The sequence below is a fragment of the Pithys albifrons genome, chromosome Z, assembly GCF_047495875.1.
Source record: "Pithys albifrons albifrons isolate INPA30051 chromosome Z, PitAlb_v1, whole genome shotgun sequence".
NCBI lineage: Eukaryota > Metazoa > Chordata > Aves > Passeriformes > Thamnophilidae > Pithys > Pithys albifrons.
In genome coordinates this window covers 71,808,266-71,835,004 of record NC_092497.1, presented here as the reverse complement: position 1 = coordinate 71,835,004, position 26,739 = coordinate 71,808,266, and the positions used below count along the sequence as shown (strand labels likewise).

General features: G+C 40.8%; 1 long non-coding RNA gene across 3 annotated transcripts in view; it reads right to left on the bottom strand.

The window, feature by feature from the left end:
- LOC139684848 (uncharacterized) overlaps positions 1–10,830 on the bottom strand; it is a 53,578-nt gene extending 42,748 nt beyond the window's left edge. For all 3 annotated transcript variants that reach the window (XR_011699984.1, XR_011699986.1, XR_011699985.1), the window contains exon 1: positions 10,757–10,830. This is a non-coding gene — a long non-coding RNA (uncharacterized lncRNA). The remainder of the gene's footprint in view (positions 1–10,756) is intronic.
- Between the last annotated feature and the right edge of the window lie 15,909 nt (positions 10,831–26,739).

Genomic DNA, 26,739 nt, shown 5'->3' with positions numbered 1-26,739 from the left:
GCTGCTGCCTTTTGTCTCAGGCACTGGGAGGGATACCTTCCAGTGGCTCCTAAGACTCAGGAAAAACTCTGACCTGTACAAACTCCTCTCCCCTTCAGCTCCCTGAATCAAGAGGGAGGAGTGGCCCCCAGCCCCCTTCAGATGATGTAATGGTATGAATATTCTTCACTAAAATTTCCTTCACACTTTCTAACTATAATGGAGCCAAACAGATCCTGACTATAGGTTCCCCAGAACACTTCAGGACACAGTTTACACATCCCAGTAAATTGTTGTCTGAAGCAGTGACTACAAGGACTCTTCATGGGCAACATCTCTACTTGCGCTATGTAGTAGGAAGGCTTGTGATTTTCTCATGCACCTCAACAGCACTAAGTCTTCATGTGAGATCAACTGCTGCCATTCTGTCTGAGCAGTGAGAAATGCCAATAATACCCACCATAAGCAAAAGATACTAGTTCTCATCACTGTGAGTTCAATCTGTTTCTTTTTTTCTTTTCTTTTTTCCCCTCATGTCCTTTTTGGGGAGAACACCTGTGCTTACTATGCCCTTTTGCCTTTTTGCTGGAAGTCTGCACTTTCTTGCTAAATTCTCATTAATTTTGTTTGTTCTTCAAAGCAAAGCATCTTCCAGCATCATTATTTATTGCACCTTCTTTTAGCTGTCAGCATTTTCTACTCAAAAAATTACCTTATTCTTCAAAGCTAATGAGGTAATACAGTATTGGGAAAACCTGTTTCAAAAGAAATAGTTGGAAATCATATGTTTCTGATTTTATGTGGTGCTTTTTGTCTGCATCTACCACTAGAGAAGAGTAGGCACAGGCAAGTGAAAATGTTCTGTTCATGACCTCTTGCCAGGCTGATGGCAGAGCATTAGTAGCTACAAGAGTTTTTTGAGTACAGGCAAACCCCGTCCCCATGAATTCATGCTGCTTCAAGGAGTGTTATAATTTATAACTGACCTCTTACCTAAGAATCTTTAAAATCAGGGCATGAGTTAACTGAGACTGGATTTAATTCTAAAACTCGCTACATTTCATGGAACAGTGACCTTTACTGAAAGATGTCTGAAACGATCAGAATAGCACATTAATAACAAAAGGAGGGGCAAGGAAACACCCATTCTCTGTTGGACTTGGAGGGAAATTTAGTTAACAAAGAGGAGGAGAAGGCTGAGGTACTTAACACCTACTTTGCCTCAGTTTTTACCAGTAAGACAGGTGGCCCTCAAGACAACTGGCCTCTGGAGCTGGTAGAGAGAGAGAAGGAGCTGAATAGCCTTCCTGTATTCCAGGAGGAAATAGTTAGTGACTTACTGAGCCAGCTGGATCCTCACAAGGCTATGGGACCAGATGGGATCCATCCCAGGGTGATGAGGGAGCTGGCAGAAGAGCTTGCCAAACCGCTCTCCATCATCTTCCAACAGTCCTGGCTCTCTGGGGAGGTCCCAGATGATTGGAGGTTGGCCAATGTCACCCCAATCCACAAAAAGGGCTGCAAGCAGGACCCTGGCAACTACAGGCTTGTCAGCCTGACCTCCATGCCTGGCAGGGTTATGGAGCAGATCATCCTGAGTGCAATCACACAGCACCTTCAGGGTAGACAAGAGATTAGACTCAGCCAGCATGGGTTTAGGAGGGGCAGGTCCTGTCTGACCAATCTGATCTCTTTTTACGATCAGGTGTCCCACCTGGTGGATGAGGGGAAGGCTGTGGATGTGTCTATCTGGACTTCAGCAAGGCTTTTGACACTGTCTCCCATAATATACTCCTGGAAAAGCTGGTAGCCCATGGCTTGGACAAGTGTACCCTCTCCTGGATTAGGAGCTGGCTGGAGGGTCGGGCCCAGAGAGTGCTGGTGAATGGAGCTGCATCCAGCTGGCGGCCGGTCACTAGTGGTGTTCCCCAGGGGTCTGTGTTGGGTCCAGTCCTGTTTAACATCTTTCTTGATGATTCAGATGAGGGGATTGAGTCCATCATCAGCAAATTTGCTGATGACACCAAGTTGGGAGGAAGTGTCGACCTGCTGGAAGGCAGGAGGGCTCTGCAGAGGGATCTGGATAGACTTGAGAGATGGGCTGATTCCAATGGGATGAGGTTCAATAAGGCCAAGTGCCGGGTCCTGCACTTTGGCCACAACAACCCCCTGCAGCGCTACAGGCTGGGCACAGAGTGGCTGGAGAGCAGCCAGGCAGAAAGGGACCTTGGAGTACTAATTGACAGGAAGCTCAACATGAGCCAACAGTGTGCCCAGGTGGCCAAGAAGGCCAATGGGATCCTGTCCTGGATCAAAAATAGCATGGCCTCCAGGACCAGGGAAGTGATTCTTCCCCTGTACTCTGCGTTGGTGAGGCCACACCTTGAGTATTGTGTTCAGTTCTGGGCCCCTCAGTTCAGAAAGGATATTGAGGTGCTGGAGCGAGTCCAGAGAAGAGCTACAAGGCTGGTGAAGGGACTGGAGCACAAGCCCTGTGGGGAGAGGCTGAGAGAGCTGGGGTTGTTTAGCCTGGAGAAGAGGAGGCTCAGAGGTGACCTCATCACTGTCTAGAACTACCTGAAGGGAAGTTCTAGCCAGGTGGGGGTTGGTCTCTTCTCCCAGGCACTCAGCAATAGGACAAGGGGGCACGGGCTTAAGCTCTGCCAGGGGAAATTTAAGTTGGATATCAGGAAGAAATTCTATCCAGAGTGAGTAATCAGGCATTGGAATGGCCTGCCTGAGAGGTGAGATTTTTAAACACAGATTGGCCGTGGCACTGAGTGCCATGATCTGGTAAAGGGACTGGAGCTGGACCAAGGGTTGGACTTGATGATCTCAGAGGTCTTTCCAACCCAATCAATTCTATGATGCTATGATTCTATGATAGTGTATATATGACTGAAGGAATTACTATATGCTAGACTAGGGTGCCTAAGTACATCTTTCCCTACCGGCTAAGCAAATAATTTCATACATGTTGCCTAGATGTTTCCAAAAGTCTTGCAAGGTCATGCCTTTGTGCTCACTAACTGGTTGCCACTCAGGTCTGTGACTGCCTTACTTAAAGGGCTGTTACCTTGTCTTGTAACTAGTCATCCCTAAAGAACACACCCAGAAAGTTATTGATGGTTAAATTGTTCTTACTGATGTTGTATTAATGACACTGCTTTTATTTAGATATATTTTACCTACACAGTGTAATTACCTTGACATGTAGTTATTTTTCTGTTGTCATGAATTATTGTTTATTAGTTATCAAGAGGACAAATGTCTGTATTCACTAGTAGGAGCCATGACTAACCTGTGGGAAGGCCCAGGGCTGATACATCCATAATCATCTGTAAGTTCAGTTCTCTATAACAGGCTTTGTGCCACCAGATGGACCATAACAATGTGTACAAAGCAGCTCCCTTTCTAAGAGAATGAATGAGCTATTAAATTTATAGTGCAACCTCTAATCCAGGTATTTTTAATAAAAAGGCAGAGCATTTTAATGAGCCACTTTATGCAGGTAATGTGAGACAGACAGCCTTTGGCATCGCGCTGGGTCACCAGGTGATGGTGCATTTTAGGGGCATGTATGAAGGTGGTATACTGGGGCTGTAATGCTACAGCCAGCTGGAAGGAGGAACACTCAGGAAAGGATGATTGCTAGGGTGAAATACACTGTATTGTCATGGCCTTTGGAGAGAGGGGGCATATGGTGTGAAATCTGCCCAGGTTCACAGGCATTGAGAGGCATAGGAGGCCTCAGGAGGCATAGTGGGCTGCAGTAATGAATCCAAACTTCAGGAGAGGGCAGGGTGAGGTGGCCAGAACTGGTTGTGAGGAGTGCTTGAGAACCACAGTAGTGGTGAGACCAGCAATCTCTCCTTGGGAAGAAGGCAAAATGACTTCTACTAAGAGCTTAACTTTTGGAGAGAGACCACCAAGGGGGAAGTCAGTAAGTGCTATGAATGTTTTCAGGTAAATAGCGCTCATATGTGTTGGAATCAGCAAATGGATTATTTATGTCCTTCTCACGCCAGCTGAAATTAGGAGCAAGACTATCATCCCAGGAACTCTTACTTCCTCACCCCTCTCCCTGAGTGTTATCTAATGAGGTGGCAATCAGGAGTTACAATCTACTTATTTTCTTGTAGTTTCTTGAAATGCTTTGCCTAAAGAAGCAGGTATACCAATTCTACGAGGCATCATGTACCTATCAGGCAATGCTGGCCCCAAAGTCTCTCCTCCAAACTGCTGGATTTGTCTTCTCTTACAATGAAATTTACTCATGTTCCCTTTTGGCCTCAGATATCTGGCAGTAGAAAGGAGCTTTCTTCTTAGTAGTTTCTGACTTTGGAAAATATTAGGCACTGTTTAGGATACTTCTTGGCTTACCTCCATAACAAACTCATTTGCTTCTAGAAAGGAATAGGAATATCAAATTGCTTGTCTAGTTCTTGTGTACACTGGCTTTGGACTAGTAAACCCCTTCCAAACCTCTTGAACAATTTTTTAGATAACAAATCCATCAGCTACTGCTGTGAGGTAGCTCTAGCATTAGCCTGTATATAGAGAAATTAAAGTGGAAGGAGACTAAATAAATGTTCTTGACAGTCGTTCACTATTTCATCATCATCATCAAATGCTTGATAGTAGCAGTAGTTTCTCAAAGAGCAAACATTCATCAGGTATGCATTTGGACTATCTTTATAAACAAGCTGAGCTAATTCCAAGACAGAAATTCTTCTTTTGTGTTTAGTTTTCTGCCCAGACATCTGCAAGCCACAAAGTTCTCCAAGCATTATGGGTGTGTTCAGGACCTGTCCAAATACTGGTGCCTCCACGCTACGGGATACCTGCATGCTTTACAGTGCAAGAGCACGATTGTTTGAAAGCTTGAATGTGAAGCACAGCTTAACAATCAAATGCAGTCACCTGTAATTAGAAGCCGCAGACTTGCTGTATTTTGCTGGCAACCAACAAGCTGAAAAAAGATTTGCTAACAAAACCATGGCCACCACATGACTTGGGATTTGTACACAGCATTAAAAGTGGCCGGGGCTGTGGCTTGATGGCAGAAAGGGGTGATATTAACATAAATATTTCCTCCCTCCTTCCAATGACTGGCCCATCAGCTCTTCCAGTGCAATGGGGCACCTTGCCTGGATTCAAAATTAAGGAATCTTTTGGATAAGGTTTTTTATTGCAAGCCATCTCTTCCTTGATGCAGCTCACAGTGTTGAGACTGGAGTTACCTGCCAATGCGCTGCTGTGAGAATGCTGCTCACATAGGAGGATGCACAACAGAGAACTTCAACCATGAGCATGGCTGCAACATTACTGCAAAGCCTGTTCTACTGTACTGGTCTATGGTAAATCCCAACCTGCACTGTTCAGCATGTGCTTGCAAATTGTAGGAGTCAATGTGCAAATCAGTTGAGTGGTGCTACATATCTGCAGGTGAACCAGGTGAAGAACCTGCAACCAAGTTCAGAAAGACTCTTTCAGTCTTCTCCAGGAGCTCATCTTGTCAGGGCATGTGCTGCTGCAGGACCAACTGTCCTGGCCTGGTGTATGAAGCAAGTGGCTAAGCTCACAACTGAGACTGTCTATTCTGTTGAATTCAGCTGTGTAACACATTTACTCTATGGGCTATCAGGAGCTGTTTTGTTTGCACTGTAATGTATGCTGTATACAAGTCCAGGATCAAGAAAGGTCTTTAAATATATGACACAAACTGCTTGCACACAGACTGCTGTTTAAAGCTCTGTATAAATAAGTGTAACTTAGTGAAACAACTTCACATATCCATTACAATGGGGAAACTGTAGTCTTACAGATAAAAGTTCAAAACTGGGAGAGACTGAATGAATATCACTGTGCATTGGTCACTTTGTTTTGTTGTAGATACATATAGTGGCTTGAAATAGAAGAGACTGTGACAAGGCACACACAGAGGCAGTATCTTGAAATAACTGCCAAAATAACACTTTAGCTTTGATGCTGCAAATGTGAAAAACTCCAACTCATTCCCTAAAATATTGGACAGGGCATAACCTTGTTTATGTACACCAAACCACAAACCATACTTCTAATAAGTATTGTGGGCAACAAAGGTAATTTCATCATGATTTACAGATTTAGAAACATTCTTCATGGCTCTTACTGAAGAAAATGAGGATGACTTACACAGATATTTCCACATGTCCTGTCTCTCAGCTTCATGTATTGGCATATCAGCAAACTTTTTGAAGTCTTATACAAGGATAGAAAGATCACCTGAAGTGCAGTGGAAGCAAACACTTTCCTGTGCTCTTCTTCTGAACTGAGTCAGCACACAGCATTTGTTTGAATGTTTGGGGTGTGTCATGGTTTAACCCAGAGGGCAACAAAGCACCATACAGCCACTTGCTCAGTTTTCCCTGGTGGAATGGGGGAAGGAATCAGAAGGGTAGCAGTGAAAATAACTCCTGAGTTAAGAACAGTTTAATAGGTAATGCAAAGGCTGCCACACAAGCAAAGCAAAACAAGGAATTCAGTCATCACATCCTGTGGGCAGGCAGGTGTTCAGCCATTCCCAGGAAAGCAGGGCTCCATTGTATGTAACTATGACTTGGGAAGACAAATACCATCACTTCAATTGTCCTCCTTTCCTCCTTTTCACCTCTCTTTATATACTGAGCACAGCACATATGGGGAACATCCACTGGGTCAATTGTGGTCAGCTGTTCTGGCTGTGTCCCATTCCAGCTCCTTGCGCACCCTGAGCCCACTCTCTTGGTGGGTGGTATGAACAGAAGAAAAGGCCCTGACACTCTCAGTAGTAATGAAAATATACCTGACTTATCAATGCTCTTTCCAGCATGAATCTAAGACATTAACTCTACCTCAGCCAAAACGAGCACAGAAGGAAAACTGGACCTAAAACACAAAGCACTAATCTTACAGAGTCTTGTGGTGTCACTACAGACAGGGCTGTTGTACAAGGTCCCTGCAGTGGCTGAATCTTAAACACTTTTACTTGGCAGCATCTCTGGGAGAGATTGTCATGAATATTGTCAAAGCTGTGACTTTTCTGAAGAAGTACTTTAGCTTTGAAGATGCTACTAGAGATGTAGGAGATATAATGAGTTGTTTTGAACATGCAGCAAGGCCCAGAGTGCCTATTGATCTGGGTAACAAATATGGTTTTAAAATAGCTCTCCTCACAGGTCTAAAATGTTCTATCAACAGTAGCAACATTGGGAGCTCACTAGTGCTAGCTATTTTCATTCTTTCAATATCTGACAAATAAAAAGGTTCAACAAGAAATTTTGTTGCCTGTGTCTTATGATTCCTACAATTGAGATAAATGAAGCCAGATGCAGAAAATAAATCTATTCTCACTTGAGCACTTAATGCTTTGAATAATGTTTGAATAAGGAAAAATAGTTTAAAAAGTTGTAGATCTAAGTAAAAAAAAAAAGTGTTCATTAGCGGAAATACTTCTTACTCAAGTGTGGAATGAGCAGTTCTGAAACGCTGTCAAAGGTTTGAATAACACTTGTGACATTTAATGGCTGTTCCTTCCCAGTTTAAAAAAATTAATAGCTAAGTCTCATCTTTGAGTGAGGAAAGTCTGGCCTGTAAAACATGATGCTACTTTCAGATAAAGTGTGAAATGGGAATATTTTAAGGAAAAAAAAAAGTGGCTTTATCTGTTCTTGTCTCATTTAAGTTGGAGACTGCTTACACATTCATCCTTGCACTTTATTTTAAACAAAGAGACTGAAGTTTATAAGGTGGTTTGCTGAAAAGCACATAAAAATTGTAATTAAGCAACCATTCATGAGTAATAAATCAGCTGTTCCTTGCAGTAATAGCATTAAAATTCACTGTGTGAAGCTATAAGAAAGCACCCTATTTCCAGCAAATGACAAGTGTCATGCTTTGAGAGTTCTGGCTTCATAGTTTACTGAAATCATTTAGAGAATGGAGAATGGAGAAGCCTTCTGGCCTTTGGACAGCTGAACAACTACAGACTTGGAAGTGTAAGGTTAATGCTTATACTTTATCATCTTAAAAGTCTTTTCCAACCTAAATGAATCTATGTTTCCATGATACTCATCTGTTTGAAGAAAAGATATACATAACCATTGCAAACACCATCTTCATCTGCCATTTTCACAACATAACTTGAAGGAATTATCTCTGCTCTTGTTGGGTATACAGAGAACTGCACCAAAACTGGATATGAAGCCAGACCTTAAACAGAGGACACTGAGGCAAAGCAGAAGGGGGACCATCACCACTGTGTCTAACTTTAGTCTGTGAATCATAAAGGCATGGCTGACCCCTCAGCCAGGGGAAGCTGAGCCTCTCAACCTCCACACCTCAGCCTGGAGTCTAAGAGTTCCAGAAAGGTCTCAGATTTCTGGGAGAACTTCTGGGGAGTCATGCCCACCAGGAGGCTGTATCCTTGGATAGCACTACTTCTACAGTCAGGGTCATGTTTTGACTGGGAAATGGCTATTCCAGGCTCAGGTGAAATGAAGATGCTCTACCGTTTGTACTCTCCTTCTCGCCTTGTTGTTGAGATGTGAACAGCAGGTGCAATGGACTGATTCTGAGAGATCAGTAACATGTAAGGAAGGCTCAGTAAGGCTGGACATGAACTGTAGCTGCATGTGGAGCACAGGCATGGTGGGTCATGCAGGTTGAGGATGGCCTGCTGGTCAATTGGGCTGTTCCCAGGCTAGTCTCTGAGTGTTGAACGAACTTGGAGTGTTGGAGGAAGGTGAGAGCTGTAGGGAAGGTCTCTGCGTGGTCCTACTGCAGAGCATTTAAAAGCTTAGGGGGAATTTGCACCTACTCATGGGGAAATGCAGCAACTCTAAATCTCTGTTGCCTAAAATCTCTGTAGCCAGAAATGAACTGCAAAGTCCTACAAAAAGTGCTGATGTGTTCTCAAGGGCAGTCTTGGGAAAGATGCTTCTTGCTCAGAGATGCTGTGAGGAGGCCATGTGAATCCTGAGCACTGGGCCAGATGAGGACAGAAGTTTCCAGGGCAGTGCTATGCGAGAAATGATGAGCTCTGCAGAGTGCTGTCTTTCCCACCCCTATCAGTTCAATCTTGTGATGATTCAGCTTAGTCAGGGCTCTCTGTATTTGGGAACAGTGCAATGCCAGAAACAGTGCTGCTGCTAAACAAGATAAACCTAATAAAACACAAGCATTGTCCGAACAGATCAAACTTCAGATCTATCTATTCCAGACTCCTGTCTCTCACATCAATGAGACCATTCAAAGACAGTGGTGGAAAATAACAGCAAGCAGATGTGGATTAAGATGCCCTATTACTTCCCTCTTGCTGTATTAAGTCTCATTTTGCCCCATAGTTAATATTGCCTTGAGCCCTAAAGTATGAGTTTTAATATTCTTTCCAAAATATTTTCCACAGGTTATAACTCCAACTGTTTTTAGAATTTCTTTATAAAAGTCCACTGTCTGTTTGAGGCTAAATTTGATTCTTCTAAGTTATTTCCAAACAAAATTCACAGAGATCATTCTATAAGTAATTTAATTTTGGGGTTTTGTAACATTTTGGCAAAATTCCGTATGTGGCCTTGATATAAGTGCAATAACTACTGTACACAAAAACCTTTCTACTGTCCCCACCAAATCAGTTTTGAATTCAAGTTATGTACAGTAGATAATAGAAAAAGTGACAGCAGAGCAGAGGGAACATAAGTCTCACTAACTCTGTAATGCAGACAGAATTCTAGGTCATATTTTTTTCTGCTCTCAAGATGTATCATTTGCTGTTTTGCTTTTCTGAATCCAGGAGACTTTCAGGGTTTTGCAGGACTTTTAACTTCCTGTTGGTGGATATTATAGCTTGAAAAGTACAGAATAGTTTGAAAAACACAGAAAATTTACAGAAAGCATGGTTTTTAATTGTTCTTTGTGGCTTCATCCCTGTCTTTTGTCTGCCACCATGTCAGAGGTATAATATTGCCTTTTTTCTTTTCTTTCTTTCTCCTTCTTTCTTTCTTTCTTTCTTTCTTTCTTTCTTTCTTTCTTTCTTTCTTTCTTTCTTTCTTTCTTTCTTTCTTTCTTTCTTTCTTTCTTTCTTTCTTTCTTTCTTTCTTTCTTTCTTTCTTTCTTTCTTTCTTTCTTTCTTTCTTTCTTTCTTTCTTTCTTTCTTTCTTTCTTTCTTTCTTTCTTTCTTTCTTTCTTTCTTTCTTTCTTTCTTTCTTTCTTTCTTTCTTTCTTTCTTTCTTTCTTCCTTTCTTCCTTTCTTTCTTTCTTTCTTTCTTTCTTTCTTTCTTTCTTTCTTTCTTCTTTCTTTCTTTCTTTCTTTCTTTCTTTCTTTCTTTCTTTCTTTCTTTCTTTCTTTCTTTCTTTCTTCCTTTCTTTCTTTCTTCCTTTCTTCCTTTCTTCCTTTCTTCCTTTCTTTCTTTCTTTCTCTTTTTCTTCCTTCTTTCCTTTTCCCTGTCCCTACACTAAGTTCATTCTCTCTGCCAATAAACTCACATACAGAATTATGGGTGGCAGGTTCTGACCAGGGCTGCATACAAACTAGCTTGTAGAAAATTGAATCAAGTCAGATAAAGAACAAAACCAAACTGACTTCAAAGGGAATGCACCAAGTGGAATCTACAGTTACTATACACCAGGGGTTTAACAGACCCTGTGTTAATGAAAACAGAAACCACCTACAAAACAAGCAGTAATAAGACCCTCCTTTCTTTCTGTGATGCATAGAAATTGCTTTTAGAATGAATCACAATCAAAAATAAGCACTTACTGGTATTCCACAGTAATTCGCTGTGACTCTCTGACTCCCCACGTCTGTACCAGTTTGCAGACACAGACAGGAAGAGAGTCTCAGCTGGCAAATCTGAATTGGCTGGCTATAAATGAAATCTGGCTACCTTCCCAAAGATTAGGCACCTGGACATGCCTCGTCTTGCTGGTTTGGGGATTTTGTGCTTGCCTCCCCACTGCCTTTTCCCTTTTCTAGTCAGTCACTGAGGTGTGTATATCTAGCAAAGACACAGTGATCTCACAAAGTGTCTAGCATGTTCATGCTGGCTGTTATTTCTTTTTCTTCCATTCTTTTCAGAGGATGCAAAGGCATTTCTAAACAGACGGAAGGTTAACAAGACTTTTGAAAAGTCTATTTCCCTTCTCTTTTACTCATCAGCTTAGCGAATCACAATAAGAAAGATTTTATTAGAACCATGTCTGCTCTCCTTTATGAGATGACTTGTATTAAAATGCTATTGCCACTTTAGTTAGGTCTTCCTACTTTTGGATTTTATTATATTTTATAAGATTATTCCCTTTTGAAGGCAAAATTGCTTTGCAGACTGGAATTGAGAGGCAGCCATTGCTTGTGGATGGGTCTTACTGGCTCTTTTAACCAGAGAGGCCATGCACAGTGAGTCTTAAGCCTGTATTAGACAACAGGAAAGCACCTACTCTTGCATACTCAAAGTTCTAGGAGGGAAGGAAGAGAAGGTGGAGAAACAAAAGACAATTTATATTCTAAATGTAGAAAGGAGTGTTTACAGTGTATGCCTAAGATCTGAAAAAGGCAACCATTCAGCAAGTTTGAACTTGAGTGCCTGAGTTATATCACAGTCACTTCATCTTATTTTACTTTTAGGCACTCTCCTGTGTGTAGGGTATGAAGGCAAATTGCTAATATGTTAGTCACGGCTTTTATAATAACATTTTAGGGGAACTTTTTCCCTCTCTCTCTTACTCTTTACTCCCCCCACAAAACCCATTAAAATAGTTGGTTGTTCCTGATTTGTCAGGTGCAAAAGAAATGAGTTGCATTGCTCCAGGAGATGAAAGGCATTCAGTTACTCGATGTGGGGCTCTGGGAGGGGTACCCCACTGTCTGCATGAGGTGCAAACACAGAACACTGTTCCCAAGACAAGTTCAATATTCATTCTGTGCCCTGCATGCAGTAAGTGACAGTTTTTCAGACTCCTGCTTGCAGCATGGAGATGTAAGAGAGTATATGTCCATTGCAAAAATCCGATTATATAAGTCTCTAACCACAGGAATATAAAATATTTCCCTTTTGTCCATTGACTGCCTTTTTCAGCTACCCTAGAGGAGTCTGCCAGACCTGGCTTTGGATACTTGTTAACAAGTACAGAGTAAGCGGAGAGAAAAGATTAAAAGAAGAATACAATCTGTGTGAAACAGTGGCCCTGACACTAAAGAAGCAGATGATCTAAGGGAAGGAAGAGCTTCCCTTTAAACAAGAGACTCCACATGCAATGCAAATGATCCCACATGCAGCTGCCACTGGCAGGCAGCCACCCGTCCACAGAAGAATAAAGTCAAAGCAACAATTCCCCTGAACCCTGAAGCTCAGTGACTTCAAACAAGAGAAAAAGTGACTTTTTTTCCAGCGAACTCTTTCCATCTCTAAACTGTATTGATGACCTCATCAGCTACATCTGTCAATGTGGAGCCTAGCTTATTTCTGTACAATGGTCAACATCTGATACCATCTATGTATTTGTACCTAGAATGGGAAACATGTGGACCATGCTGCCTCAAAAATATGTAAGAGTCTCAAAAAAACCCTTAGCTTCTTCTCATAGTAGCAAGCACATGTAAATCCATTAACTTAGTGGGAACCACATAAAGAGGGGTACATTGACACAGATAATTCAGGAACTACTGGATCATGAGCCAAATTTTACTGACGGGTAGCTGTGAACATCTCAGCTTTAATTACTTGTGTAATCCCCATATGAAGTCAGATTGATAAAGAATCTCTCAGTAAACAAGGTAAGCTTACCATCCCTACTGTACCTGTCTGTCCTCCTCTAAAGAAGACTGAGGAGCCTTGGTAGTGTATTTAGATATTTTTATGCTGTGGACATGTTGTTCACCTTGAAAATGTGAACCTTGCCTTCCTTTAGAGGCAAATTTTCAAATCCAACAATGTACTCCAGTTTGCAATACGTCTTACTCCCCAGATATGAAGATGCAGATGCTTGTAATAAGCTGGGACTATAGTACCTCTGGTGTTGGAAATATGGTAGGGGTACCTTCTGTCTACCTTATACCAATATGTATTTAAATGTGTCATATTAGACTTTATGACTTCCCAGCACACCCCTTCAATGTATAAAGACATCACTGGATTCACACTTAGTTCTATGTGGCTGGCAGACTATGAAGGTTAGCAGCTCCTGAGACTTTGATTGCAGTTCATTGAGGAGCACAGGCTTAAGTCTTGTTGTCAAGTGCTTTGTAAGTTCATGGAAAGACTGATGCCTCCTCAGAAAACTTACAGTGCAATGTCCCAGTTCAGCAGAATATGTATTTTGCTGTGCACTTATACACATGTGTGTTCATGATGGGGAGGAGCCCACTTGACTGAGGATTAAAACCACATTTTAAAGTCAGTGGCAAGTTTCAGTGCTTTACTTAATCAAAGTTTATTGGGAGACAAGCACAAGGAACAAGAGAGGGAAAGTGAGAAGCCATGCAGCAAATTTAAAAGCTGCTTGTGTGTTGTATCTTGCTAACATGCAGCTAGAAAGCACAATTTGTGACATCCATCTGTTAGGTGCTTAGTTTTTGTAGTATATAAAATGGATTTGGTGGCATGATTTGAGGAATTGCAGATATTTAGACAGTTCTGGAAAAACACCCCCTGTGGAAGCAGCTGGCAAGCTCACAGCTGAGACTGATACTACAAAGTGGAGGAGTAGAAACTGACTTCTGAAAACACAGAAGTGGATAAAACAGCACACAAAGCTGTGAAAGAAGCTTAGGAATGAAAAACACTACTGTTTTGTTCTCTCCTCTTGTTTTGGGATGTGTGATGCCATCTTCCAGAGAAGTTAAACCTTTGTAAATATCTTTCCAAATAAGCTTTAAATATTTTCACATTAGTTAGTGTATCTAGCTGTGAGTGCCACCCTACTTTTTCCTACTCTTGTTGTAGCAGGTTGGCACTGGTTGCGCACCAGGTACTCACTAAAGTGGCTCTCTCACTTCACCCTTCTGCAACTGGACAGGGCAGAGAAAGGATAATGTAGGATCTGTGGGCTGAGATAAGGACTGGAAGAGATCACTCACCAATCACCATCATAGGCAAAACAGACTTGAAGTGGGGATATTAATTAAATTTATTACCAACAGAATCAGAGCAGGAGAATGGGAAGTAAAATAAATATTAAAAACATCTTCACCCCCCACCTCCTTTCTTCTCAAATTCTACCTCCTCTCCCACGGCAGTGCAGGGAGATGGGAATGAGGGTTACAGTCAGTTGATCAGAGGTTATTTCCTGCTGCTGTCAGGGTGGAGTCCTTCCCCTGCTCCCAGGGGTCTCTCCCACAGGAGACAATCCTTCACAAACTTCTCCAGTGCAAGTCCATCTCATGGACATGGTTTTTCACGAACTGCTGCAATGTGGGTCATTTTAACACAGGATAGAGTCCTCCAGGCATAGGCTACTCCAGCGTGGGTCCCTCACAGGGCCACAAGTCCTACCCAGAAAACCTGCTCTAGTGTGGACTTCTCCTCCCATAGGTCAGTACAGCCCTGCCAGGACTCTGGTCCAGCATAGGCCTCCCACAGGGTCACACCCTCCTTTGGGCATCCACCTGCTCCAGCATGGGATCCTCCACTGGGATTGGCTCTACCAGACATGGGGGAAGCTTCTGGCAGCTTCTCACAGAAGCCTCCCTTGCAGCCCTGCTGCTACCAAAACCTGGCCATTCAAACCCAATACACTTGTCTTTTCAAAGATCTGGATTTCATGCATTTCAGATGAATGAAAAATCAGCACTAAAAACAAGTGATATAAGCAATAAAGTGAAGGAAGGACACCTGATCACTTTGTGACTCCTTAATATCCAAAAATTTATCAGTTTAAGTTGAGAAAGGGTCCTTCAGTTTCTGAGGATGGAATTTGTTTGAAGTAGTGGATGAAGAATGACTGCTAATTGTCACAAGGTTTGCTAATGGAAGAAGGTCTTCAGAATTTGTCCTATACCATGGACCCTCTGTTGTACTGCTGAATAAAAAAACAGAAACAGGAATGGGCACAAGCACATCCTCAGAATCTCTAATAGCTACCCTTGCTTACAATGAATGAAACTGAATTTGAGCATAGATTATCTCAGACGTTCTGGGCAGTGTTTACTTACAGCCCTACATTTGGACATCAACAGACTTCAGTGGACTTTCTGTTGTCTATGAGACTATTTCACTGCCCTTCACACATAGGTCCAGTGCATTAAGATTGGGAAGAGAAGGGAATTCATGAATGCAGATGAAGGCAAAATTGTGCCCAAAACCCAAAAATATAAGTCTGGAATCAGTTTTCTTAATTTTTGATTAGTGCAACAATTGCATGGGGACAAGTACGTGCCTCATACAAAGAAAGTTCAATGACAAGAGCAGCATTTTCTGTTTGTCAACTATTTGTAAATTATGCATCGCAAAATTTGTTAGATGTTGGTCAAGATGAGAAATAGCTATGGTATAATGTTCTAGTTGAATTCAGCAGAATAGAACTGAGCCTCAAATTGTCTAAATTACAGAAATTTCCATAGAAATTTTTCCCATTTTGTATTAGATTTCTAGGATTTTCTAGACATATTAGAAACAAGGCTAAGGTCACTGTTGCTACTCATCATGCTAAGTATGCCTTCTGCGGCATAGCTGAAACACTCCACTGATTGTTTTTCCCATCAATGTTAAGAACTATTTAGCTTTGAAGTTGTTCAGTACATGTATATGTTCTTGCTGTTTTATGTAAATCCTGCCTGATTGAATTAAATCTAATTAAGATACCTGTGTATCTTTTCAGTTCATTCACAAACTAATTTCAATTGATACACAAACACATGTAATCTGTGTGATCTGGTTTTTATACATAAATGCAAGTTTCATGCTTTTACTATTACAAATATAGCACACCCTGTGAAAGTATGCAATGATACTGTGAAATTTAGACTAGTGACACTTGCCATTTATTCTCACAGCTTTGCCCAAAAATTCTCATATTTTTGTCAAAGAGGAACATGTAGGGTCAAGAACTCAGTTTAAGTCTTTTTCAGGTCAAGAAGGCATGCAATCAATTGGACAAGCTTTATGAAGAATGATGGGAATTGCTTTTGTGCTAATAATCTTACTTGCCTACAGTGCTTCAGTTGAAATGTGATTCTGCTCCTGCTACCTCTTTCTACTCTTAGCATTGCCACAAAGGAACCTGCTTTCTGGTGTGTCTGTAGATTTCCAGTTACGATTTTAGGTTCAGCATTAGATTTTATCATAGGAACCATGTTTTCTAGGAGGAACAGATGAGATTCAAAGACTGTCTGTACATGTGTGCCTCATCACAAACTGAGACAGCTGTGAGCAAGCTATCTGTGATCTGAGGTAAGAGCAGAAATGCAAAACCCAGGTCTTGGGGTCTTTTTTCCTTAGATGAAAAGGACATAGAGCTCTTTTTATTTTCTAAAAATGAATTAAAAGTTCAGATGTTAACAACAGTATTTCTTCCTTAGTGATTTTTTTACTGGAGAATGTTATACTATATGTTATACTGACCTGATAGAGAAAATACAGTGTTAATCAACTATATGGGAAATGTCCTTCCATACCAACCCTGCAAACAAGAAACAGTTCTTCAAAGAGAAACCAGAAATATGTATACATAACATAGTCTAGTTTCAAGAACCAGGATTTTGAATTTCAAGAATGCTTCAGGAAGAAACGTGAAAATAATTTTAATTATGCTGATTTGTTAAAAAGACTGAAGTACTGATCTTTCCACGAGATGTGTCCGTGCTGTCTTGTTGTGGACAACATCTTGACATAAAAATTTTATTATTAATTTCTGTCATGTATATTTATGAGCCAAACCTACAGTTTTAGGGCTGACTTGGGCACTAGATTGTGCTATAGTCTTCATTGAAGTTTATTTTTGTTTCACAGCAAAACAGAGTCTAGTAGGCAATGTAATGGAGTGTAATCTCACACAAATTCCCTAAATCACAAGAGAATAAATAGCATTTTCTTTCTGAAAATGTCTTTGAGTTCCTATTTGGATGTTATCTATTGCCCTATTTGTTTGGGCGTTTAAAATTTATTCTTCTGTTTACCAGGAAATGCCAGTTCAGGTTTGGGTTTTCTTTTCATCCTTCTGCAAAATTGTGTGTTGTTTTGTGCTACAAGTAAATTGTTTTTTTTCCTTCAGGGATGAAGCTCAGCAGACTGGGGAGACAGAGGATGGTAGCATACTGCATTTGGACACTGCAGTCTACACTGCTCCTCTGGACCCTCAAGGTCAAGTATGTACACTTCTGGAACACCATTGGTGTGATTCTTCTAGAGCAGTAAAAGCTTGTTCCAATCCTTCTCTCTATAGCTATATGACCTAGACATTACAATTGTAGAACTCACAAGGCCCACAAGTTCAGTCTCAGTGTATGTATTTAAGTGTTGTAAGCAAGTTATGAAAGCAAGGGGGAGGTAAATAAGAGCACTGTGTGGTGGTTCTCTGTGTGTGATCTCTGAATGGTATCATTAGGTTGATGAAAGGTTTTGACCAGTGTCACAGAACAAAGGCGAAAGGATTGGATTTTCCCTAAGTCTTTCTAGACCAAATGCCTACTATCCCACACTGTGGCCATCTATGATTCAAGAGAGGCTGCTCTAGGAGTTCCTCTTAGACTTGCTTTTCCTGGATGTTATCACAGAACAGAGAACCATAGAATCGTTTGGGTTGGAAGGGACGGTAAAGATCATCTGTTGCAATCTCTCTGCCATGGGCAGGAACACCTTCCACTAGACCTGGTTGCTCAGGGCCCCATGCAACCTGGCCTTGAACACTTGAAGGGAAGGGGCAGCCACAACTTTTCTGGGCAACTGGTCCGGTGCCTCACCACCCTCACAGTAAAGAATTTCTCCCTAACATCTAATTTAAACCTTCTCACTTTTAGTCTGAAGCCATTTTATCTTGTCCTGCCACTACATGCTATTATAAATAATGTATCTTTCTTGTAGGTTCCCCTTGTGTATTGGAAAGCCCCAATTAGGTCACCACAAGGCTTTTTCTTTTCCAAGCTGTACAATTCCAAGTCTCTCAGCCTTTCCTCATAGTAGAGATGTTCTATCCCTTAAAATGTCCATGTGTGTTTTTGAGACTGATTCTGAAAGGTGAGGTAAAATTCTGATCACCTTTAGTGTTAAATGGAGTAATCACACTCATAAAGGCAATTAAAGTAGTGTGAGATGATTTCCCTTACAGTTATGACTGGTGACAGGCACATAAGTTCATGTCATTCTCTGCGTGAGATCTGGTGCTGGATGTTCTGTGTTTCAGTGCAGCTGTGAGCAATCAGAAGATAACCGAGGAAGTTGCATGGCTGTGAGATTCATTAACCTGTACTACTGCAGCACAGCAGGGGCTGTGATGAAGCTGTAATTCTTCCCAAATTGTTTCATAGTTCTCCTTTTGCAACCATCACTAATTCTAAAGCATGGCTTTCCTGACCTTTACCCTCTCTAGACACACTGGGTAGGACTTCAGTAATTTAAAGAATCTAAGACTTCTTTTCCTAGTCAATCAAACGTGCCCCAATTCTTCTTAGGGCACAATTTTAGGGTAAATTGAGCACAAGACTTGCATTTGAAAATGAAGAAGAGTTTTTAAGAGTATGTCACTTGTATGAAAAGCTGAATTCTGTAGAAGCTTTACTGGGGGAGATAAAAGAGGTTTTAGCTTTGGATGAAAAGGAGAATATGTAGTATTCAAACTCTTTAGGGTTCTGGTCAAGCTGATTGTTAGTTATCCAAATGAAGTACCATGCTATGTTAAATGTAAATCCTTTAAAAGCTTTTCTTTTGATGAGATCTTTCAAAATGGATATGTCAAACAATCCATAAGATTCATAATGTCAAACAAATTTCATGGTAGACATAGATCTAACATTGCTTTTACAGGCTTCCCCATAAACCAAGACTACTGAAAAGTTCTGAAGTTCTCATGGGAGGGCACTGACTTTCATATTTTTATATTTTTTCCATTGAAATGCTATTTTTTTCAAACATTTTTGCCGTAGAATTTTCCCCCTTGAATTTCTATGATGATTAGCCTTGTTGCCAAGGTCCAAAAGCCTTCAGCTGCTGATTTATTTCATTACAATAGATGACATCTTCATTGTTAGTATGGGAGTTTTGGCTTTCACAGAATAAATAGGGTCTGAGAGTATAAAGATTACATTGAAGAGCATAAGCAGTCCCAAATAGCAATGCATTTTAACAAAGAATTAACCTTAAGGTTCGGAATAAGTGGGCTACGTTTTGCAAAATCTTCTAGTGTAAGAACTTTAAGGATGAAATATTCAGGTTTTCCTGTCTCATCATACTTCTTAAGTATACTGGAATCTTTAAAGATTGATCAATAGACATCCTTTTTGAAACCTATACATTTTCTTTTCTAGTCTCTCCTTCCTGAGTCCCACCTTCTCATGTATTTAGGTAACTAAATATGAATTTCAGATAAAGACAAAAGAAATGAGTTGGAGACAACAGGTGGAGGTACTTGTCTTCTAAAACTGTTCCCACAGTGTTATTTTTGGTAAACTGAAAAACATGGTTGAACAGAACTTTTCTTCTGTCTAATTACTATATTTCACCTCTGTGCTAGGCTGCCTAAAATTCTGAATATAGATTGGTACATTAAAATTACTGCAGATTCTGGAGATGACTCTGCATTTTCTATTTAAAATGTGTTAGCAAGCACCTCTACTTGCTGTTTTTAATGAAATAATAGACCTCTAAGGCTTCTTCTATTTCTTTGTCTGTGAAGCATAATTTTTTTCTGAGAACTCAAAGACTTCATGTTTTGCAGTAGTCAGATGAAAAGTATACAATGTGCAAGGGAGTAGGAAGTCTGTAGTGCCAACAAGTGTTGGTGTGGCAAGCTTCCATTCAGCTGGCTGCTGGCTGCTTTGACAAACAGATTGTAATAGAACATCACTGCTCTGAGCAGGTATCTGCTGTGTGTAAGCACAGTTACATCACTGTTATCACCCAGAAAAGCTCTCTATTTTTGTTCTTGAGGAAGTCTGACAATCATTAGAGTCTGATTATTTATTTTGGTTGTGATCTAGGAGATGGAGCAGCTGCACACATTTGAACAGGTAGCAATTGGTCCTCTGTTGTTAAAGAAGGCATACGATTCAGTCTTAATGCAAGTGTTAGTGCTTTCTGCGGTAGGTTTGAAGATATTTACAGTATTTCCAGAGCCTGGCTCACTGCAAATGAAACCTAAATTCAGACACCTGCTGCTAACAAGCTGTTGTTTTTCACTGCAATAGTCCAGACTACAGGATTAAATCCAGACTTGGTGACAGGCAACATGATTTCCCAAAGAGAAGAATAGTTGCCATGATATGGTAAGCATAGCTACTTTCAGTGGCATGAATATGGAGATTTTTATGTCCTTGAAACATTTCCTGATTTTACTTTCAAGTATTACTTAGCAAATTAACTGTTTTTCATGCTCAGACAAATAGATGTTTATTGCTGTGCTGGTAATGAGAGATCCTCCCTCAGTGCCATAAGTCTCCAGGACTACAGAGGGACTGTGAGCTGTTTTACTAATCCTCAGAAAGGAAGACTATTCTGCTAAGGGCAAGCCACACATAAGTTTATGCTGTCAAATCTGTGAGACTTGGTACTAAAAAGTTGCATCCATGTTGTAACTTGTGATTGTTTGTCTCTTTAAACTCTTTCCAGGCACTGGGAGTCAATTAGTCACAAGTGATTCTGGGAGCCTTGCGATGAGGTCGCTGGAAGCAGAACGTGGTTAACTGTAGTCTCTGCCAATCACCTAGATAATCATGTTGAAAGGTGAAGCCTTGCCCAGCTTACCTAAATCGCTGGATCCCAAGGACATAGGAATGGACAAAAGGGGAAAAAGGGCAATTTAAGTTGTTCAAACTACAGTTGCCTAGGCTAAGCAGAAAAGCTTATCCAAAATTATTGTTCATGGCTCAGGTCTGTGTTCATTGGTTACCAAGATGTCATCAATAACTTGCTGAAATTTTGCCTGGGTATTTGCCATAAGGAAAGTTTATTCAATGATATCGACACATAATTAATTACTTAAAAATATTTGACATATTTTCAATATTTCAGTGAAGTGGAAATTTCATCTGGATATAAAAAAGTTTTGAGTATTTTAGAGCACAAATGAAACATTCAGAGAGTGGGCAGAAGAGAAGAAAGGCATTCTTACACCCATCTGACAATAAGAAGTGTAAGTCTACAGATGTTTCTGTGCACTGGTGAGACTAGAGAAGAAAACAGAAAGGACTTTGGTACTCAGGGGATGCAGGAAAAAAATTAGTTACTTTTATGGAAATTACTCAAAATGTACTGTAGTATTTATGTTTTCTTACAACACTGCCCTGAAATTTTACTCTGTAGTCCTATTCCAGCTACCACGCTGGAGAGAAAGGCAGTAGGATTCTTCCCTCTACTAAAAGTAATCAGGAAAAAAATGTACTTGCCTTTCCATAAGATGATTATAAAGAGACAAAGATTTCCAGGTTATCAGCTAAGTTAATTTTATTCTGTGTATGAAATTCCTGTAAAGAGAATAGTGTCAGCACACAGAGTCTACCACATGTAAATCCAACAAGGAGCATATCTTGGGAATCTCTTTAGGGGAATTTAATATGCTATTGGTCACTGGCAGGACTTCAAATTCAAAACAAATTTTCTGCAGGGTGGTTTGAGTTGTTCCGGGATCTGTTTTCAGAATACATTTGGACTAAATCCTCTGACTTTTTTATGTATATATATGTACAATTAGGATGACTATATACCCTTGGCTTTATCAAGCATTGTCATTAACAGCCACCTGTTGTTTTTCCTGCTATTTGAAATTGAATAATTGAATTATTTAAAGAACAATTTGTGTCTTCAAGACAGAATGCTTTTTAGGTTTCTATATTGGGACTTCTATAAGCACCAAAATTTGACTTCTGAGGCAACAAGACCAGTTCACACTGAGCCTCCTCAAATATTTCTATTGCAATAAATGAAGGCTCAGATTAATATACACGGAGGGAAAGGCAATGAAAGGGTGAGGGAGAAACCTTTTGTTAGATCTGCCATGAAAAGAAATGAACTTGATACAGAGAATAAAGGATTTAAGGAATCCTAATCCTATGTTCCATGCTTTTGATTGATCTGTCCCTTCTTTGTATACATATGAGAACCAAACACTCTTGTATGAGAGCAAAAAATAGTAAGAACTTAATAACTTCAGTTTTCTAGAAAGTAGTTCCCCAGTAATCTTAATACACCTCATATAGGAACTCTGAATAACCGGACACATTTTATCATTTGAACTGTGATAGATGTACTGCTTCACATTGTCTTTCAGAGTGATGTCACATTGGAGATGGCATCACCAATGAGGGGACAGAGTCCTTTAAGTTACTAAAACCATACTTATGAACTCTCATTTTCCAGAATTTTTGTATTTTATCTTTCCTCTTGCAAATACAGCTTTTCCTGTCTATATCTTTCTTACTTTGTTATTTCAGGACCAAATAGTCCTTGTATTACCAAAGTATAGCTATTCTCACTTTGTGATGGTCCTAGAAAACCACAGATACATAAAAGAACATTCAGATAATTAAACTAATAAAGAGTGAACATGATACTGATGCTGTGAATGACCCTTCCCCCCAAAAACAGGACTTCGAGCCACGTTAGTGTAGGGTAAGATAAAAAGTAAAGGTCCTTTAATAACACAGGGCCTACAGCCCACAGGAATACAGGATGACACCCATGTCTCAGTTCTTGTTTCCATGGCTTTTATAATAAGATCCCTCCAATCATTGCTTTACACATTTCTCAGTCCAGCCCCAGTCCCACCCCTGGTCCAACCCCCTGGAATTGGGTCTGGGGTCGTCAAGACCCTCTGTCTTCATCAACTCTTCTTTCTCAGGCACACAAAGATCTCTTGGAGCTCATCCAATTCTGGCTTTTGGGTCACTCTGACCTATGTTTATGTTTCATTCTGTAGGCCTTCTGATATCCTTCAGCTCTTTACCTTGGAAAGGAGTCTAAACAAGATTAATTAACTAAAGGAATTTGAGCTCCCTGTTCTGGGACAGGGGTAGTGATAGAAAGGCATTAAACTTAAACTGTTAGAAATATTAACCCTCTAAAAATCTACAACTACTGTGTTCCTAAAATCTACAAAATGTGAAAATCAGAACAAAAACCCCTTTGGCATCAGTCCCCCCCTTAGAAACAGACAAAACTCAAAAATTTTGTCTGGGTTCTACTACTTAAACTTAGCATTACACTAAAAGATAAACAAAAACTATAGTATTAAATCTTACAGCTAGCTATAATGCAAAACACTAATGATAAACATAACTAAACAGTTGGTTAGGTTCAGTAACCATGAAGTAGGTTTGTGGAAACTTTGCAAGAGTTACTTGATTTGTAGTACCACATGAGACAAACTCTGGACTTTTCTCAAGTTGCAATAGCATCTGAGGTCTGATTTTGGATAATTTCAATGACAGTGTTTTTCTAATTGACTTACTTTTAGAGATGGAATCTCCAGGTCTCTGGAATTCCATAGGATTTTCCAAAGTTTGTTTCATTCATCAAAATGCCAATTAGGGCTAATTGCTTTTCTCATCAATTGCTGGCATTTGAATACAAATACAGCAGTCAGTTTTTGAAGGATTTTGGATATGTGACAAGGGTCACATGCAAGTTTTATTTTTAAATTTCAGCTAAATTCATAATGCAAATTTAGCAATTTTTTGGTGTTTCGGCTAAAGCCAAATGCAACTGCAAAATTCAGTTTCAAACTTAATTCATGGTTAGTAGCAATGCAAACAATACATACAAAAAGTAATTTAAGAAAGTAATAGTCTCTGTTGCCCTTGTTCTAGGGGCAGAGGACTTCTGTCCTGCAGTAAGTCCAGGAAACCTGCCATGCAAAGAAAGCAGTCTATTTTGTCTTTTAGGATGACATCAGGTTGTTAATTTTTGAAGTGGTCCTGGAGTCTGTATCACAGGGGTACAGTTCTGTCTTTGACTGTGGTTGACAGTACTTGAGATGACTCTCTCTAGTCAGCATGCAGATGTCAGTGTCCCATCTTTCAACAGTTCTCAGTCAGGAACAGGAATGTCCAATTTCATGGGCTTCTGGAGTTTCTGCAAATTAAAAGGAAATCTAGACCATTTAATAATTTTGCAAACCAACTTTTCTTATGCGTATATGAAGAATCAATGAAACTGTTGTTTTTCTGCCTTAGCTATAGGCAAGGCTTGGGTATGTAAGGTGTCTTATGTCTCTCGTATCTCTTCACAAATTTTGCTAATTTGAGTTTTAGGAGTGTGCAATTTTGCAAATCTCAGGCAATTTTCAAAGGAATCTCGAATTTCAGAATTCTTGCATTTTGACAATACAAAAAGCAGATTCAGCTTTTATAACATGAAGGGGTTGACTGCTAGCCATGAATGCACGGGCCCATCAGGAGCTTTCCACTACCAAGCTGTGTCTGGAGTTTCTGCAACACCAAACATCATCTTGGCACTACTAATTGCTCCTCACAGAGTGCTTGCATTCTCTGAGTATATTTCAGGTCCCATCGAGGTCAGACCATCCTGCCACAGCCTGCCTTGACCACAGTCAGTCCTCTCCACCTCACGGAGTAGCTGTGCAGGAGCTTCTTGCCTCCGTGTATAAAAGCATTTTCACTGCTAAATTGTATATGTTTGTGTTAAATAACAATGGCATCTTCACATATTGTGAGCCATAATATGGGTCTCTAAAAGATCAATTTGCTGAAAGAAATCCAAGAGACATAAGAGCATAAAAAAGTTTTCAGGACAAGACTGAAATTCACTTAATTAGGCTAAAATAGGGTACAAGCATCACTTAGATGACTTAAACAAGCTATTCAGCTATGATGTTACCAGTTCATTTCAAAGATTGCAGGCTTAGATGTAACTCAATGTTCATGAGACAGTCCACTAAATCAGTCTTTTAATCCTTCAGCTGCACTGTTGTGACTAGCTGCTTTCTTGTCTTGTAACACAGGACACACAGGACTTGTTCTGCTTCTCATTTGCGAGGCTCAGTGCTTCACACACTGTAACAGACACTAGATGATAAGACGTTAGAGACAAACTCAAAATAAACAAATTTGAAGTTACAATCATACAACCCCTGTGTAGAATTTTCAAACCAGGTTTAGAGAAATTTTTCTTACATGTAACAGCAATTAAAGAGAAGATACAGTTGTTCTACACAATGCTTGCACAACAATGTTTTCATCAACTTTGCTCTCAGATTGGATTCTTGAGAGGCATGTCCTTCAGGTCTGGTGGTGACAGACTTCTTGGTTGTCTGCAAATAATCATATTCTAATAGCAGATGGTTAGTTCACAATAAAGACAAAAATACATAGGTGGCAACTATTGATTGATTTTGCACCAGTATGATACTGGTCCTAGTTTTTAGCAGCCTCAGAGCTATGCTGAGACAGACATGCTACAGGCTGGAGCAGCTCAGAGCAAGCTCAGAACACAGAGACTACCACAGAAAGTTTTGGTTTTGCTTTGCCAATCTGTCTCGGTGTATCAGGTGTTGCGGCTTCTCTAAAATGGAAATGAGAAAATTGCAAACACAGACAGAATCTTTAAGCTTAAGATAAAGATTCCTTAAACTTAAATTGATGCTTTAACATTCATCACAGTTGGAATGAACTGAGTTTGTTCAGGCAGCTTGTAACACCGTGACACTATCACTCTTTTGCTCCCCCCTTTCCGGTCTCGGTGGCTGGAGTAGAGGGAAAATGCTGGAAATGCTCTCGGGGGTAGAGGAACTCGCCCCCCTTTTTCTGCAATTAGAAATTTTGCACACTTGGACAAGGCAGTCGAGATGATCAGGCTGCTTGCCTACTTGCTGGGGAGTCCTGTATTCCAGGACAAGGTGTTTAAATTCTCTGCTTGCTCGCCGAGGCAGGTAGGGATTGTTAGCGACAGGGATAGAAAGGAAAGGGTCGCCCACGGCCCTCCCGCTGTCGGTCTGGGCAAGGTCTCAGCTGTAGGTATTGACCCTGGGTCCATGCTGGCCTCTGCTATTGCTGAAGCACTGGCTCTGAGCACAGCTTCTTTGGTCCTTTTTGTCGGGGCCATGCTGGCTCTTAAGGGAACGGTCCCGTCCCTGATGACCCTTGGGCTGGCCTCTGTTGCTTTAGAAACCGTGGCGTCCAGAGCCGCTGCCGGTGTTGCCCCCGGCTCTGGCCTGCCGTGCAGTGCCGCCCACCCGGCTCTTTGCCGGCTTCGCTCACTGCTCCAAGGGGAGCAACGCTGACAGGAGTTAGTTCTACGGTCCCGGGGGTGGAACTGCCCGGGATCGGGGGTCCTGGACAGTGTTCTAGTCCTTTTCTTTCCCAAAAGCTACTCATGCTTTGTTCACAAGGAGTTTCAATAGCAACATTCCCTGCTCTATTTCTAGTGAGGGAGCACAAAGAAAACTTTCCTTTCCTTGCTTTCCCAGGAGGAGGCAAAGATGAAGATGCCTTCCTCCCTCTGGGTCCACTTTGGCCCAGCTTTGCTTTTAACTCTGCATTATAAAGGTGACACAAAGCCTCCTCTCCAACTGCAGACAAAAGGCAAACTAGCACTGATTTTTCTCTCTCTCCACCACGAACAAGGGAAGGGAAAGTAGGAAGGA